This window comes from Callithrix jacchus, chromosome 12 (assembly GCF_049354715.1).
Source record: "Callithrix jacchus isolate 240 chromosome 12, calJac240_pri, whole genome shotgun sequence".
NCBI lineage: Eukaryota > Metazoa > Chordata > Mammalia > Primates > Cebidae > Callithrix > Callithrix jacchus.
Window position 1 is genome coordinate 69,473,823 of NC_133513.1, and position 17,533 is coordinate 69,491,355.

The window sequence follows — 17,533 nt, forward strand, 5'->3', positions numbered from 1 at the left end:
AAAGACAAATAAAAAGTAACTTACAGTACCAAATGACTGTTAACTTTTTAACTTCTGCTGTTAGCAATGCATCAGGAGTCCCTGATGATCATGTTTTACTTTATAAAATAAGCTAATAATTGGACAAATAGCTCAGAAATATGGTCTGATTAATATAAGATCCTGATTAATTGCTTAAACAATACATGAATATTATCAATTTCAAAACCAGTTGAATGTATCAAAATAGTTTTGACTTGATGCTAAAGTCAAAACTATTTAAAGTCCCACTCTTTTAAGGGGGAAAAGTCTTGCTTAATGCAAGAGTTTTGAGGTCAGACATGAGTTTGCATTTTAGCTGTTCAACCTTCAAGCTGTGTGACCTTGGATAATTTACTTAATTTCTCCACACTCGTTTTCTTCATCTGTTTAATGGGCATAAATTTACCTTGCAGGGTTCTTGAGAGAATTGAGACACAAAGCATTTGGAGTATATGAGAAGTAAATAAATGAAAACAGTTATTATGTTCATCCTCTTTATTATTTTGACTTTGAAGTAATTCTGGGGACCTTGCATTGCCTTGGAGTTCTAATCATAGCCTTCTCTTCTCATTGAAAGAATGATTAACTATGATGTTAGATACTTTTAACTGACAGAGAAACCTCACATTACGTTCATTATCTCAATAAACAAAAATCTTAGACTCACTTCAAAAAAATTTATTTCTGAAGAAAACAGAAACTTATATGGTAAACATGGAATTTCTCAGTAAGGATATTTTCAAGGAAATGGCAGATTTCCAAAATTAAAGAATGAATAATGTACACATCTTTCTAGCATATTTTAATATAGTTGATAATCCACTTTTTAATTAGCCACCTAATTATAAACCATTAGAAATTTCCCTAGGTGAATGTAGTAACCTACTTCAGAGAGGGAAGTGGCTCTTTGGGCACTCCTACTGTGAAATTTGACACTTTTTCAGTCCCAATTTGTTCTAAACTTAAACCGCTCGGGAAAGATGGGAAAGAGCTCTGTTTCAAAACCTAATCATTACTACTGCCAGGAAGGTTGAGTATAAGGCTGAATTCTAATTTACCTTTCATCGATGTTTAGATTTCTCCTTTTGCTTTATTCACCAAGAAGACCCCACTTTTTGTGTGTGTTCCCATCATTCAGATGTTCTAAGTTTGAAAATAAAAACATTTACAATTAATCCAAACTCTGGGTCCCTTCATTTATCTTGGTGGTATGCTTTCTGCTTCGCTGCTCATGTTTCCCCAACTTCCAACTCTCAATAACTAAAGGACTGATAGGTACCTAATAAGAGCATCTCAGTGTCATAATAGATACTTGTTTAATTCCACAATGAAGACAATGTTAAGGAGGGACATTTTTAATCTATTCCTTAGCATGTGATGCTTGAAGTTCCCAAAGTTTAATCATTTTTTTTAATTGTATGTTCATAACCTTAGTCAAAAATGTGTTCAACTTACCAATTGGTGCTGTGGACATTTATTGATTTCTGTATTAAATTCTCTCTTCCAGCCAGGTTTAGCTTTGTGTAGTTACAATTTTAATATATTGCACTGAATTTTAAACTATCACCCATCATTAATGTGTTGCTCATATTCATTAAGCTAATGCAAACAGGGGAGTTGAACTGTTAATTTTAATGAATTTAACTGATCACTTTGCTTCCACTCTTGCCTCCTATACTCTATTTTCAATAAAGTATAAATTATATCATTTTGCTCCTTGACTTAAAATCCTCTTGGCTCCTGGTTTCACATAGTCAGCCAGCAGTGACCTCTCTGACCTCACTTCTTTCCAGTTCCTCCCCCTCCCATTCTACTCTACTCCAGCCACTCTGCCAGAACACATAGTATGTTTCTGCCCCAGGACCTTTGCACTTGCTGTTTCCACTGTCTGGGACACTTTTCTTCAGTCACACATCCACAACTTGCTCTCTCGCCTCCTTGAAGTCTGTTCAAATCTCACCTTCTCAATAAGATCTTCACTAACTACCCTTCTAAAAAGGAGTCTCTTCCCAGACTTCCTAGTTCCCTTTTCTGATTTATTTCTTATTGTGATACTTGCCAACTTCTGATAAATGATGTAACTTACTCATTGTTGCAGTATTTATCCCTCCTCTAAAACATAAGCTGCATGCAGGCAACAATGGTTGTTGACTTTTGCTGGTGTATCTCAACCATGTACTCCAGTGTCTGGTACTGGTTAAATTGAATTGAAGTCGAATTGCACCCTTTTTCACCTCATTTCTTTTCCCTCAGAGTCTTAATTTGCCATTCATCAATATAGTGCTTGTATATTCTGGTGCTCTGCCTTTATTATAGTTTGTTTAGGAAAACTTTGATTCCCCTACCCACATCTAGATTTATGAAATGGAGGGCATGGTTTCATTGTATTTTCTTTTGACCATTGATAAACTTTAACTAGGTAAGTTTGCATTTTAGCCATATTCCTTTCCTTATTATTTTTCCTATTGGGCAAGGACACTGTCATCACCAAAATGGTAAATTTACTGGGATAAATTAGATTACTGATCAAAACACTCCTGGGTAAATCCCAAGGCAAAAGGAGGTAGATACAGATGAAAATGGCCAGCTCCATAAATAATTAAATGAAAAAACAAGTGAGGATTAGTTTCCTTTGAACCTAGGTACATTTTTCCTAGCACACATGTTCCTAGTATAAATATTAGAACTTTAAACCTGGTTCAAGAAAATACCTACCTACCGATGACAAGAAAGACATAAATATAATTCATGACCAAAGATTAGTCACTGTTTATTATTGCTGGTGACACATGATACATAGGGGGAGATTTGGCAGTGTTTCAGACATCTCCAGCTAGCCATTTATCATTTCATAGAGAGAGAGGAGGTATTTCTTATGAATGGCCTCTATAAAAGGAAGTGAATGGAGGAACGTCTGATACGTTTTATCATTGCTAATCAAAGGAACATTGACAATGTTAAAAATGTGCTGAGTGGATTACAGGTTTTGTACAAATAGATCTTCAAAATAAAAAGACTCTATTAAAAAAAGAAGAAGTAGAAGAAAAAAGAAACTATGTTCTACATTGCTCAGCTCTCTCTTGTGCCCTTGAATGGCATTTCTGGATGGGAGCTGAGAAGCAAAAGCTTGATTTATCTCTAGAGCCAGTAACATTTTGAGCAGCTTGATAGCCTTGGGACCCTGCTGACTGACAGCCATGCTGCTGTCCCAGCACGGGTTTCCACTGCAGATCATTTTGATGCAATGTGCAGAGACCCAACACACCCACTCTCACTCCCAACTTAGCATTTATTCTCTATCTCAGTCTATAATGGAGACTAGAGCAAAGCCCAAAGCAGGTGAATAACTTCACTTGACTGAGAAATTCAAACCCGTGTTCCCTTTGTTACTACTATGTCTATGCAAGTGGAGACATAAAGCCCTTTGGGAGAAGACCTTAAATATGGGGTTGGAGATGTGAACGGCCAGGAACTTAGTCTTAGAAATGGTGGGAATAAGTCACTGAAAAGTTGTTTTAACATGTCCAATAACTTCTGCGATGCTTTGCAGAATTCTGAAGACACTATTAAAAATTACATAAAAAGCCTCAGCCCTGTTTTGTGTATGCTTCAATAGGCAAAAAGATATATTTAATGCAGAGGGTGTTGAATCTGAATTAGTACAAATATTATTAATTTAGTGTTCATACTGCATTTTATGCTTTATAAACTGCTTAGCAATAATTTTATACATTTTTCCTCACAGCAGCACTGTAAAATATATCAGCATTTTATTTTCTCATTTTATAGATGAGGCAACCTTTAATAAGTGATCTATTCCTTTCCTGTGCATACTGGTTAACGGGTAAATTATTAATTTATGTCTACATGAACTTCATCATGCAGAGTATTTATTTTAGTGTGAGTTGGTATTTATTTTACCCGCAAAGCATTACAGTTTCCAATTATATATGCATGTTTTAAAGGCAGTAAAGGAGCCACCGGTAGTTAATGCAACATTAAGTCAGAGATTTTAAATCCACAGTAAATTCTGAGTTAGGGTATTTAAATCAACCATCCCTTTTTCGCCCTCTTGGTTCATGTGGGTGAGAAATGGTCCTTCTATAAAGTGGTCACGTGCCACCTGGGGACTGGGACAGAAAAGATGTATTGAGATTTACAGAATTTACAATATTAACGGCAAAATAAATAACCAAGTGTTTATAATTACATTTGGTGAGAGCAAAGTAAACAAATCTTATCATTTGCCTCTGCCTGCAAATGGCTTGTGATTGTGAGGCATCTTTTGTGCTCTCTTTCTTCTTTCACTTTCTGCCTTCATTTCTTCCTTTAGTTTTCATTTTTTTGAGACAGATTCTTGTGCTGTCACGCAGGCCATAGTGCAGTGGCACAATCTCAGCTCACTGCAACCTCCACTTCCTGGGTTCAAGCCATTCTCCTGCCTCAGCCTCCTGAGTAGCTAGGACCTCAGGTGCACACCACCACACTTGGCTTGTATTTTTAGTAGAGATGGGGTTTCACCATATTGGCCAGGCTGGTCTCGAACCACCCACCTCATGATCCACCCACCTCAGCTTCCCAAAGTGCTGGAATTACAGGCATGAGCCACCATGCCCGGTCTGTTTTCTTTATTAATTTTTGCATCAGTAAAATAATTGTCTGGCTGCTTGTATGAAGGAGCATAACTAACCATACATAAGTGGCATGTTTTTTCGTGTGTGTGGTTTTTTTTTTGGTTTTTTTGAGACGGAGTTTCGCTCTTGTTACCCAGGCTGGAGTGCAATGGTGCGATCTCGGCTCACCGCAACCTCCGCCCCCTGGGTTCAGGCAATTCTCCTGCCTCAGCCTCCTGAGTAGCTGGGATTACAGGCACGCGCCACCGTGCCCAGCTAATTTTTTGTAATTTTTAGTAGAGATGGGGTTTCACCATGTTGACCAGGATGGTCTCTATCTGTTGACCTCGTGATCCACCCGCCTCGGCCTCCCGAAGTGCTGGGATTACAGGCTTGAGCCACCGCGCCCGGCCCATAAGTGGCATGTTAAGGTTTCATTAAAAGGGCGACACCCCCTGAAGCTGTCGTTGGCATTATTTCTCCACACTGCATTATATTATATTGAGCTATAAGTAAAATTGCTTCTTTCAAAATGTATAGTACTTAAAGGCCAAGATTCTCAAAATGCTCCCTAAGCACTGACTCAGCTAATAACCTTCTAATATCATTCTACTACTCTAATCCTACAATTCAGAGAGGAAAAAGCACCAGAAGTTTCAGTCATTTTATTCTAAGTCAAATTTTGTTTAATTAGAAATGTGCCTTCTTTACATGATAATTTATAATATATAATTCTCCTTCATTTACAGATCTCAAGACTCTTAAATTTAGCCAATGAAGCTAAGATTTTTAAAAATTTATTGCAAGGAGTCCCTGCCCTAATTCCACATTCAAAAGTTTCTGATAAAGTCTAAAGATTGTCTTGTTAGCTGAGCTGTCAAAGGCAGATGATTTAAAACACATTTTATGTGTTAGATATTAAACTCTTTCTAAATCCAGAAATTCTCTCTCAAATTTAAAATGTATTTTTGAAACCAAGAAGTATTTACAAATCCAGAACATTCTCTGATATGAATTTAAAGGAAATATTTTTATTATAAAACATTTTGTACATAGTGAAATATAAAACTCATTACATTAGATCTACCAATAAGACAACATATTATCAAGTAATATTTTTAAATATATGATTTCCTACTGGGTCTACTGGACAATATCTGCTTAATTGGGACATAGAGGTTTTAAAAACTGAATCTTTAACACAAGGGGCATTACTGTAGAGGAAGGTCACTGAAATATTCATTTCAGACTTCTTGCATAGAGACTGGCTATACAAGGAACAAGATGGGTCTGTACTTCAGTGTATAGTTTCCTAACTCAGAGTTAGATACGCTTGACCTTTGAACGGGCATTGTGGATTATTTTTATATAATGAAGGCTTTTACTATATGTATATAAATAGGGAGATTTCAGCCATCTTACTCTCTGCTATAAAAATAGAAAGGAATATATACATATGTATATATAGTCAAAAGAAGCATTTCAAATATTTGAGCACAAATTAAATATATGAAGTACATAAATTTTATCTTTTTAAAAAACCTTTTCCAACTGATAAAATATCCTAATGAAATGTTGTTACTGCTTTCCTTATGTGCCACCATTGCAGTATCTGGTACCCCTGGGCTTTTCCTAGTCCAAGACTTTTTCGATGACATTTATTGTTCCCATTTACATTTATGTGACCCATATTGCAGCTTCTAAATTGAATATATCATTTTCCCCTGAGAATTTCGTGTCCTTACCTAGCCTTACAGGAGAACTGTGAATTTGTATCACTTTCTAGTACAACAATGAACTGACTGGACAGAAAACCTGATAAGACTCCTCCCTTCCACTTCCTCATTTTCCACCATCCCCTTATAGATCATGAGGTGCAAGTGAGCATCCCATTATTGTCAATGTTGGACTGGACTTGATTCCCAGGTTCTCAGTTTTGTAATCTCAGACCCTATTATTATAGCGTTTCTGTTTTCATTGATTGTCATCTTTGTATATTATTCTGTTAGCTTTTACCAAAATGAAACATTTTTAAGAGATGCTTATATGGAAACACTAAAAAATCATTTTGTTCATGCTAAGTGAAAACACTGTATTCCTTTTCAGAGATAATTTATATATATTGAGGTATTCATGATTTTTCAGATCAGCACATGGAGAATGTTACTTAAACTCCATCTTGCTTCCATATAAAGTCAGCACAGCACTTCATCAATTATTGCCTAGTTTTTCCATGCAAGCTAATAAGTAGCATTTTAGCTTAAAATTTCAGCATTTAGTCTACACATCACTTGAAAACTCTAATGAGTGAACGTGCTTATCCATTAGAAATTTTTTTTATTTGCTAGTGCAAGTACAGAAAAGGGAGATTCAAAAGGGCAAATGCAGGCAATGTCTTTCCAGCACTGATAGGATAAGAAGATTCTGGGCCAGGAATACAAGTCTCTGGACCATGTAGCAAATGTGTCCCTGGTGAGAGAAAAATGCATTATGTTGTCATGGCCTAAAAACACCAGCCATTTACACTTCCAACGAATTCCCCTGGTCATTTCTGAACCCAGACTTCCTTGGTAACCAGTTCATTGATTATGATTCTCCTTCCCATATACTTGGATTTACATCTATAGCTATACCCTTAGGGAAAAATATAGAAATCAGTCAATATAGCTCATTAGCTTGATGGATATATTTTATTGTAAATTGGTATATTGGCACGCTGCTATAAGAAAGCATTCTAATTAATGTGGATGTTATCAGTGAGGTCATTTTAAGATCATATAGCTCTCAACCACACATACAGAGGTAGAAATTCCATTTCTGGAACAAGAGACATTTGCTTATAAAAAATATAGTCATCCCCATATATGCCATCATGATGCCTTCTCTACCCCCACCCCCGGAAAAGAGAACTAATGTTTATAAGAAATTACAGTCAGTTTACCACTATCCTCAGAGAAATAAAATCTCTTCTGCTGGTTCATTCAACCAGTAAGTAATTAGAGGTGACATTAAAACTCAGTTCTGACAGATGTCCTTTCAGCTAAACTTGTGTCTTCGCCTAGAATCAACTACTAACAACATGCCCTGGCTAGGAGAAGCAGATGAAAGTCCTTTGGCTGCTAGAGAACAAATACTGATCCTATTGGTTACTTCTTCTGAAAGACTCTAAACCCAAATCCTGTACCCAAGAGATGAGTGTTCTGTACAAGCCTCTCAATCTCCGTGGATGTGTGGAAAGACCTTATCTAATTATTTAGCTAAGTCTATTTTTTGGTCTGATTTTAAAGTGAAGGGCAACACAAAGATATTTTGTTCATAGTAAACTTAAGCATTCCTTGTATTCTCCTTATCTTGGAATTTGAAAAGCAAAAGAAACTATAGTAATTTTATGAGTCAGATTCATAGTTGTCTTTCGTGTCTATTCATATCTCTTGATTCAGTTGGGGTGTGTCATTAGTCATGAACCTGGTTTCCATTATTACATTTTGTCAATGGAATTATTGTTTTGTTTCAAGTATATATTTATATTATTTACATATAACTAATTTAAAAACATGTTTATTTGAAACTGCTGGAAAGAGGGGTGACAACACTCTTAACTGATGAAGATAGAAAATTCTGATGATTAATTTTTTTATCCTAAAGATTAACACCCAATGGCATTTATTCAGTCATTTCAATTTAATTTAATAAGGTCATTCTTCCATCTTCAGGTAAACTATTTTGCCTAAACTAGCTCAAACATTAGAACCTTTACTTTGAGAAAAGATCATCATCAAAGATAAAATTGTATCACCTACATCAGGAGCTCGTGTCAGTGGTTCGTGTCCTTCCTCACTTTGAAGAAATTCTTCCTAATATATAACCCAAGTCAGCCCCCAAATGGCCCATATATTCTCGTCGGCAAGCAATGTAGTACTAAATTACTTTGCTTATTCTTGATTTTTCATCCTTGTAATGCTTGGTTTGAATCCACGTTCTTTTCCATTATCCCGGGCCTCCAGGTTTCTTCTAGTCTAGCATTGCTTCATGGGCCCTCTGTGTTACTGATGACCTTATCTCAGACGTCTGTGTTGCTTCTTTTGAATATGAAACTCGAGAGTGTTGCCCTCCTCATTTTAGTTCTGATATTTCTATGATGTAATTCCTAAATTACTTTTTTCAGAATTCTTTCAGAAATGAAGTACTAATTAAAATCAAAAACAAAAAAAGAAGGCTGCCTCAGAGAAGGCTCAAATAGAGTTTATGCTAAAAATTTTAAAGAAGAAGATGGACAATTTTCTCTCTTGGATGCTGTTCTGAATGCAGACAGAAAGATAAACTAAATGACCCCCTGATGATCTCCTAGTTCTGTGATTTTGTAGTAATCTTAGCTTGTGACATCTCATTTTCTCTGAACACTAAAATCTTATCTGCCCTGAGACATGAGAGTGTTTAGCAGATGAGAACATTTTAATAGAGGAAAGACTCTGTTTTCTCGGAAGTAATTTTCTTAACAATTGCTTACCTTTATATTTGAGGCAGCCCATATTGAATCCTTAAATCCTGAGAAAATCATAAACAAAAAATTAACACATACTATATAATGATATGCAATCATTCCTTGGCTTTGGCCTTTATTGCCTGGCATTACAAATACTGACTTCCATAGTCATGGTTTAAAATTCATGAGTGCCATTTTTTTCAACCTAAAATCATTCTTGCTTTCGAAGCTGCAGTTGTTTCTATTTAAAAGGGAAGTTTTGTTAACATCAGTGGATACTTTGCCTACAAGTGAGGCTACCTTCCAAGCAGGGTTGCCATAGAACAAATTGCACTTGACAAGGCTGTCTGGTGAAGATTAAGCAGTAGTTAGATTAAGCAGTTCTTGAGCTTGCCATTTAATCTATCACTGCTGGTATTGTGTACTAAGCCAATGATCATACTTAGAAGCACAATTAGATTATTAGTTTTTCTTTTTTAAAAAATATACTTTAGTTTCTGGGATACATGTGCAGTACGTGCAGACTACATAGGTATACACGTGCCATGGTGGTTTGCTGCACCCATTAACCTGTCATCTACATTAGGTATTTCTCCTAATGCTATCACTCCCCTAGCCCCCCACCCCTCAACAGGCTCCTTTGTGTGATGTTCCCCTCCCTGCGTCCAGTGTTCTCATTGTTCAATTCCCATTTATGAATGAGAACAAGTGGTGTTTGGTTTTCTGTTCCCGTATTACTTTACTGATAATAATTGTTTCCAGCTTCATCCATGTCCCTGTAAAGGACATGAACTCATCCTTTTTATGGCTGCATAGTATTCCATGGTGTATATGTGCCACATTTTCTTTATCCAGGCTATCATTGATAGGCATTTGGGCTGGTTCCAAGTCTTTGCTATTGTGAACAGTGCTGCAATAAACATACGTGTGCATACATCTTTATAATAGAATGCTTTATAATCCTTTGGCTGTCTACCCAGTAATGGGATTGCTGGGTCAAATGGAATTTCTATTTCTAGTTCCTTGAGGAATTGCCACACTGTCTTCCACAATGGTTGAACTAATTTACACTCCCACCAACAGTGTAAAAGTGTTCCTGCTTCTCCACACCCTCTCCAGAATCTGTTGTTTGCTGACTTTTTAATGATCACCATTCTAACTGGCATGAAATGGTATCTCGTTGTGGTTTTGATTTGCATTTCTCTAATGACCAGTGATGATGAGCTTTTTTTTTAGTAAGTTTATTGGCTGCATAAATGTCTTCTTTTGAGAAGTGTCTGTTCATATCCTTTGCCCACTTTTTGATGGGGTTGTTTTTTTCATGTAAATTTGTTTAAGTTCCTTGTAGATTCTGGATATTAGCCCTTTTTCAGATGGATAGATTGCAAAAATTTTCTCCCATTCTGTAGTTTGCCTGTTCACTTTGATGGTAGTTTCTTTTGCTGTGCAGAAGCTCTTTAGTCTAATTAGATCCCATTTGTCAATTTTGGCTGTTGTTGTCATTGTTTTTGGTGTTTTAGTCATGAAGTCTTTGCCCATGCCTATGTCCTGAATAGTATTGCCAAGGTTTTCTTCTAGATTTTTATGGTTTTAGGTTTTACATTTAAGTCTTTAATCCATCTTGAGTTAATTTTTGTACAAGATGTAAGGAAGGGGTCAAGTTTCAATTTTCTGCATATGGCTAGCCAGTTTTCCCAATAGCATTTATTAAATAGGAAATCCTTTCCCCATTGCTTGTTTTTGTCAGGTTTGTCAAAGAGCAGATGGTTGCAGATGTGTGGCATTATCTCTGAGGCCTTTGTTCTGTTCCAGTGGTCTATATATCTCTTTTGGTACCAGTACCATGCTGTTTTGGGTACCATAGCCTTGTAGTGTAGTTTAAAGTCAGGTAGCATGATGCTTTCAGCTTTGTTCCAGGGGGTTTTTTTTAATTGTAAATTTAAGTTCCTTGTAAATTCTGTACATTAGCCCTTTGTCAGATGGATAGATTGCAAGAATTTTCTCCCATTCTTTAGGTTGTCTGTTCACTTTGATGATAGTTTCTTTTAGGATTACCTTGGCTATAAGGGTTCTTTTTCAGCTATTTTGGAACCAGTAGAAAATTTTATAAATAATTTCTACAAATATAAAGTGAAAAAATAGACCTCTCATATATCAGATGGATAATATACTTAACTCAAATTCAGGTGCTAATGTTATCATTAATTACCTTAGTAATAATAATGATGATAAGAGTGTTCCATAAAAACTGGCTACCCTGAGCTAATCTGTGGCAAAGCTTTATATGTATTATTTTCATTGAATCATCACAAAAGTTCTCTGAGGTTTTACCAAAATAAAATGGTGAGTTATGCATATATTCTGGGACATTTTTTCTGATACTGACTTTGACTCTCCATGAATATTTTTACAGGGAGTTGTTTAGCATTCAGTTGATTATTTTTTGTTATTTGGTCCAACTGCAATTTAGATGATATAGAGTGAACATAGAAAACTATAGTATTAATCTTGAACTGTAAAAGCCCTATTTGTATTGTGACACAAATATAAACATAAAGCAGGCAGAAAAAAATCCTATGTAAGCTCTTTTCTGAGCACAGTATTATTAAAAAGTATTTAACTCTTAGGTTGTTTGGTAACCTTTCTATTGTGCTTACTATAAATGCAAAAATAATTATGCTACTATCCAAAGTGATTCCAAACTTTCATAGTGAACTATTTTTATCAAAAATTTATTAGTTCATCAGGCAAATGTGAAACATTGAACTTAATACAATTACCAAGATCCATGAAATACAGAATTAATATTCAATACAGATCTGAATTATATGGATCAGTAAATATTTGATCTAAGGAACTAAAAAGGAAAATGCATGTTATCATTAATGTTCCTGTCTCTTGAATAAATATATGACTTATGGGTGGAATAATGAGTTTATATACCTGAAGAAAGTAGGATTTATTTATGCTGAATATAAGCTGTGACTACCACTCAAATCACTGAAGCTCCACTGTATTCAAAATGAGGAAGCATTTTTAATATAAGAAAATTGGAATAGACTTGTAACCACCAATAACCTATGTTGTTGTTATTATTATTATTATTATAACATTGACAGAAAGGTTGCTATTTACTATTACAGGCAAACAATCGGTGATCACTATGACATTTTGCTAAATGACAACAAGCTTCCTCCATAGCATTGGATGATACCCTGGCCAGATACAGTTGGAGAGTACACTGGAAATCCAGTCTTTAGGTAATGATTTTACCCAGTTGGACTTCTATGTGTCAATCAAGCAGTTGACCCCATTTGCCAGTTCTTTCCTTGCTGACATTAGAACTGAAATGGGTTGATGTTTGAAGTTTTGTAGTCTTCTCCTGGGTTTCCACCTGAGAATGGGGGAAGGGATTATAAGCCTTATGTTCCATTATCATCCAAGGTATTATTATTTTATTTTTTTAAATACTAAAAGTATGGCCTAAAAGTGATTTGAAAAGCTAAGTCATATTATGATGCAATACATGCCTAGTAAACAACTCTAGAACTGAAGACTCTCAAGACTGAAGGGGACCTCAAAGGTCATAAATGATGATCCTAAACTCTTCTGACAACTGAAGTGATACTAAAACACACAGACAATAGGAATCTCTTGACCTCCCAAATTCAGGCTGTTCTGACTGATAGAAAATCCTAACTGAGCTGTAATGTGTCTCTTTATAAATTCCCCTTACTGGTCCCAGATGTAACCTTTGGGGCTAAGAAACTGTTGACTTCTTCGATGCCCTGACAAGCTCCTTTCCAACGCTTCACTATTTCTTCTGTTTTCCTTCCTTTAGCACCCTACTCACTTTCCTCTGAACATACTCTGATTTTTAATGTTTTGCAAACCCAGAGTATTGCAAAAACAGGATAAAACACAATTAGCAACAGCTCATTCTAAGCACTATTTTTCTCTTAACACTGAAGTTGCTTTTGTGGCTGCTATATCAGACTGACACCTGAAATTCCTACGTGCTTCTCAAATATCTAAGCCAAGTTCTATGTGTCCCACCCTGTATCTGCATTGTTGGGTTTGGGTTTTCTGTTTGTTTGGACCTCCATAGGAGACCTCACATCTATTTCCATTAATGTTACCTCATTAAATTCGTTCCATCTCAACTTCAATTTTATTTTCGTTTGGAATGTAGAGTGTATTCTAATTCTGTCATCTCACTTATTCACTAAGTGAAATTGTAACTTGGCATCATCTGTAAATTTAACTAGCATACTTATACTTTCTACTTATTCAACTTTATTAAATATTGACAGTAACAAGAACAGGGGCATCAGCATTAGAAATGTCCTTCTAGACTGCCATCCATTGCCATCCTCTAGCTGTAATCGTTCAACAAGGTGCCAACACCCCTGATGTCCCACTCGTATTTTTTCATTTTAGCCACAAGGATGACATGTGATGCCTTGGCAAGTATCCTGTAGAAATCCAGATACACTAATAACTGCCACTGGTTAACCAAGTAACCCTTTCAGGGAAAAGAGATGATGTTCATCTACAAGATCTGTTCCTTAGTGACTCATTTGGTGTCCGGCTATCAGTTTCACCATGGTTGATTTGAGAAACTGTTTTCCTCCCCATTTTGAAAATCAGGTCCAAATTCAACAATCCTTTGCTTGTGTATACCTGTCCTGCTTTCGGCAGCTACTCAAAGATGGGTAGCAAGGGCTCAGTAGGTTTCATTGATAGAAGGGGCCTCAGCTTACTCATTGTCCCTAGCACCCAGCCTTGTGTCTACAACTTAAAAGGTACTGCTATTTTAAGAATTCAAACACTCAAAACTTATTATTTTAGTACTCATACTCCTGTTTTAAAACATCGAACTAGGAATTATATATGTCTGGAAACAAAATTCATTTACACACTACATTTGAATTTTGAATTGAACAAAGGAATACTCCCACACCTGACCAGCTGCCACGCCCACTTACCATCCTTCCAAGTCATCTCCCTTTGGTTTTAAATGACATTCTCTGGGTTCCCAGAACGATCATTTACATCTCTCCGGAGACACAGTGAGCACCAGTTTTCCTATAGAGATGCAGATGGAGCTACGTTTGAATTGGTTGGTGGAGAGGTAGGAGAAAAGCATGGGGCACTGGAGAAAACAAGAGGAAGGTGGAGCCGGGTTTGGGGAAGTGGAGTCTGCAGGGAAGTTTCCAGTCAGTCCCTCTGTCCTCCCAGGACTGCAATCCCTCCGCTCCCTTCCTTCCTTCCAGGGCTAAATTCTCCGAGGACCAGACCCCTTTTCCACTAGCGTAATGGAGCTTCTCCCTTCATCGACCTCCTTAAGTAAACTTCAGCCAGGACAGGGACATTTTGGGTGGAACAACTTCTGAACACAAGTAAAAGGGTAATGATGACTAAATCTCACATTTCAATAAAATTCTGGTAATTTATTTGAATTAATCAAAGTAACTATAGAAACACCAGCATTGTCTCTTTGCCCTGGGGTTGCAGTCATTTCTAAGGAATGAAAAAGCGATACACACAGACACAGCTCTCACCGTTGAAGGCATTTAGAATGCAAGACATACTCATAAGCTCTCTTTATTAATCTTCTCTTCCCTCCCTGCAATAGTAGTCTATCGTTTCCCTTCCAAACATCATTCTCTCCTTGACATAAGCAACAAAAAGAAAAAAAACCTTACAGCTCTGTTCTTTTTCTCATCCTTCAGGATTGCCATCCTCTCTTAGCTGCAGGTCTGTCTTTTTGGGGAACAATGTGTTCCTTGAACTTAAAAAGCAAACAAAGTTTGGATGCAGTGACTCCCGCCTGTAATCCCAGCCACTCTGGAGTCTGAGGACTCACTTGAACACAGGAGGTGGAGACTGCAGTGAGCTGAGACAGGGTCACTGCACCCCAGCCTGGGCAACAAAGTGAGACTCTTTTTAAAAAAAAATAAAAGGCAAACAATAAAAAACTTATATGTATTCTGATTTTTTTTCTAATTGGTCTTAGATCATTTGCGAATTTTTCTTTTTACTTGCTATTCTCTTGCCTGGACTGCTACTCTTTACCTGGATTTTCACAAGGCCAATCAAACCATTCAGGCCTCTGACCTAGAGTCAGCGCCTCCTCCAAGAGAGCTCCCTGACCACGGTGTCCAAAACAACCAGACTGCATCGCTCCCTCAGCCTCCCCCTGCTTTACTTTCCCTAAAGCACTATTGTTAACTGGAATTAAAGATGTGCCTTGTTTATTTATAATATTCCTCCTCGAGAACTTTGCCTCACACCTGCATTCCCAGTGCCGGAGGTAGTGCTGCTCTATAGAGATTTCTCAATAAACATGTGCTCCATGAATGAAACAAAATAGATGGTTTAAAGATTATGTAAAACAGAGATACATAGAAACTAGAAAGATTACATAATGACTTCTGTAATAGTTTCTTCATAACAGTTTTCAACTTTATTATTTTTTACTTTTTTTTTTTTTAATTAGAGATAGGGTCTGGCTATGTTGCCCAAGGTGATCTCAAACTCCTGATCTCAAGTGATCCTCCCACCTTTGCCTCCCAAAGCACTGGGATTACAGGGGTGAGCTACCATGCCTGGCCTCCAGCTTTCTTTCACTTCAAAATTATATGCAACTACATAGTAGAGCTTGCTTATTTTAAAGCGACTTTTTTTTTAGAATATAATCAGAATTGCGTTAATCACCTGAAAAGTCACTTTGTAGACAGCTAAAAATATAGACAGATAAACTTGAAAAGAAATTACTGATAATCCTAACATCGGAGAAAACTAATATTCAAAGGTTTTTTTGGAATGTTTAGAATTTTTGCAAACATCTTAATCTTTTCAAGATGTTATTCCTTTCAAATTTTTAGGCTATAGAATTTTTCTAGCTTGTTCTTTGAACTTTAAAAAAACTATCCTCATAAATTTGCCATGTTTGTCTGATTTTTTCAGCTCTATCCCTATCCCTACATAAATAAATATGTAGATTTTTTATTCTCTGTAAGATTCCTGTTACTTCCGCATGGCCAACCACTTCCCCCTGATGAGTTAGAATTTGATTTTTTTGAAATATCTGTTCTTCTATTTCCTCAAATTTTTGAACAATGAAATTGCCAACAAGGCAAGACAGTGGCCTATCAGATGTCCTGAGGTTAGCAGAAAATGAATTCCAGGACAGATGATTAGAGGTTTCCATCATAAAAACACTTGTCTCGTTTAGTCTTAGGGCTTTATCCCACCACTACAGATATACCATGAAAATTAAGGTAATGGGAAAATCCTGAAGACTGTCAAGAAATCTGCATTCATTTATTCATTCAATATTAATTATTGAAGACCTATTTTGTGCCAAACATGGAGGTACTTGAAATACCATCTTAGGAGCAGAGAGCACATTACTCACAAAAGGCACACCAATTAATTCTCTTGCAGATATTTATTGAACACCTACTACATGCCAGGCACCATGCTGGGCACACAAGCAGGGAAGAATCATGATGCTAACAATACAAACGCAGTTGAATTTAAATCTACTATATGCTAGCTTATAAATTGCTGAAGCATTTTTTCATCTATAAACTAAGGACTTAATAATAGTCTACTTAAAGGACTATTAAGAGACTTTAAAAAACTAAGTCATCCAAGATATTAGTGAGACAGAGATGAGCAAAATAAATTCTCTATTCTCAAGGTACTAGAACCAAAGCATTTCAATAATACTTATTGAATAAAATGAAACAATATATGGCAAAATGTGCTGCTACAATATTTATCTTCTCTACTGAATGGCAGTTTCTTTGTATATGTACAACCCCTAACATAGTATCTGATAAGTAATGGCATACTCAACGAATGTTAAATGGTTGAACAAATAGATGTCTTATAAGTTACTCAGTCTTCCACAGTGTCACCCTAAAGTTGTGAAATTCTCTCCCAAAGGCAGAGGATTTATTTCCAGAGACTTCATTTTAGTATTAGTCATTTAAATTCTTCTTTAAGACTTTAGGAATGAAAATGCAGCTTAATTTCTGCCTATAAAGCAGGATTACATTAGATATTATCCCTAATTTTTATAAAGAAGGTTGAAGTTTAATCCACCCTGTAAGAATCACAAGTTGATCTTTGCTCTTCACTTGAAATTATTGAAGCTTCTCTTCCCAGAAATAAGTAACCATTTGAAATGTTTGCATATTTTCCTCTGTACAAACTAACTTTATTAAGAGAGACTAAAAGAGCTGGAGTTTCTGGTTTCTGGGGCATCGAAAACGAAAAGCTGAAAGTATAAACAATGACTAACACATTAGTCATACTAAGCAGCTGTTTTCTAATAGAACAAGAAATGACATGTTTAAAATGCTGCAAGAAAATTAGGATAGACAAAGAAATTTCTACCTGC

General features: G+C 36.3%; 1 protein-coding gene across 18 annotated transcripts in view; it reads left to right on the forward strand.

Moving 5' to 3' along the window:
- The window catches only part of RHOBTB1 (Rho related BTB domain containing 1), a 134,334-nt gene that overhangs the window by 19,043 nt on the left and 97,758 nt on the right, over nt 1-17,533 (forward strand). For 6 of the 18 annotated variants that reach the window (XM_078345862.1, XM_078345867.1, XM_078345865.1 and 3 more), the window contains exon 3: nt 12,261-12,377. The exons of the other annotated variants lie outside the window; for them this stretch is intronic. The gene's annotated coding sequence lies outside the window, so the exon portion shown is untranslated. The remainder of the gene's footprint in view (nt 1-12,260; nt 12,378-17,533) is intronic. 18 annotated transcript variants of the gene reach the window in all.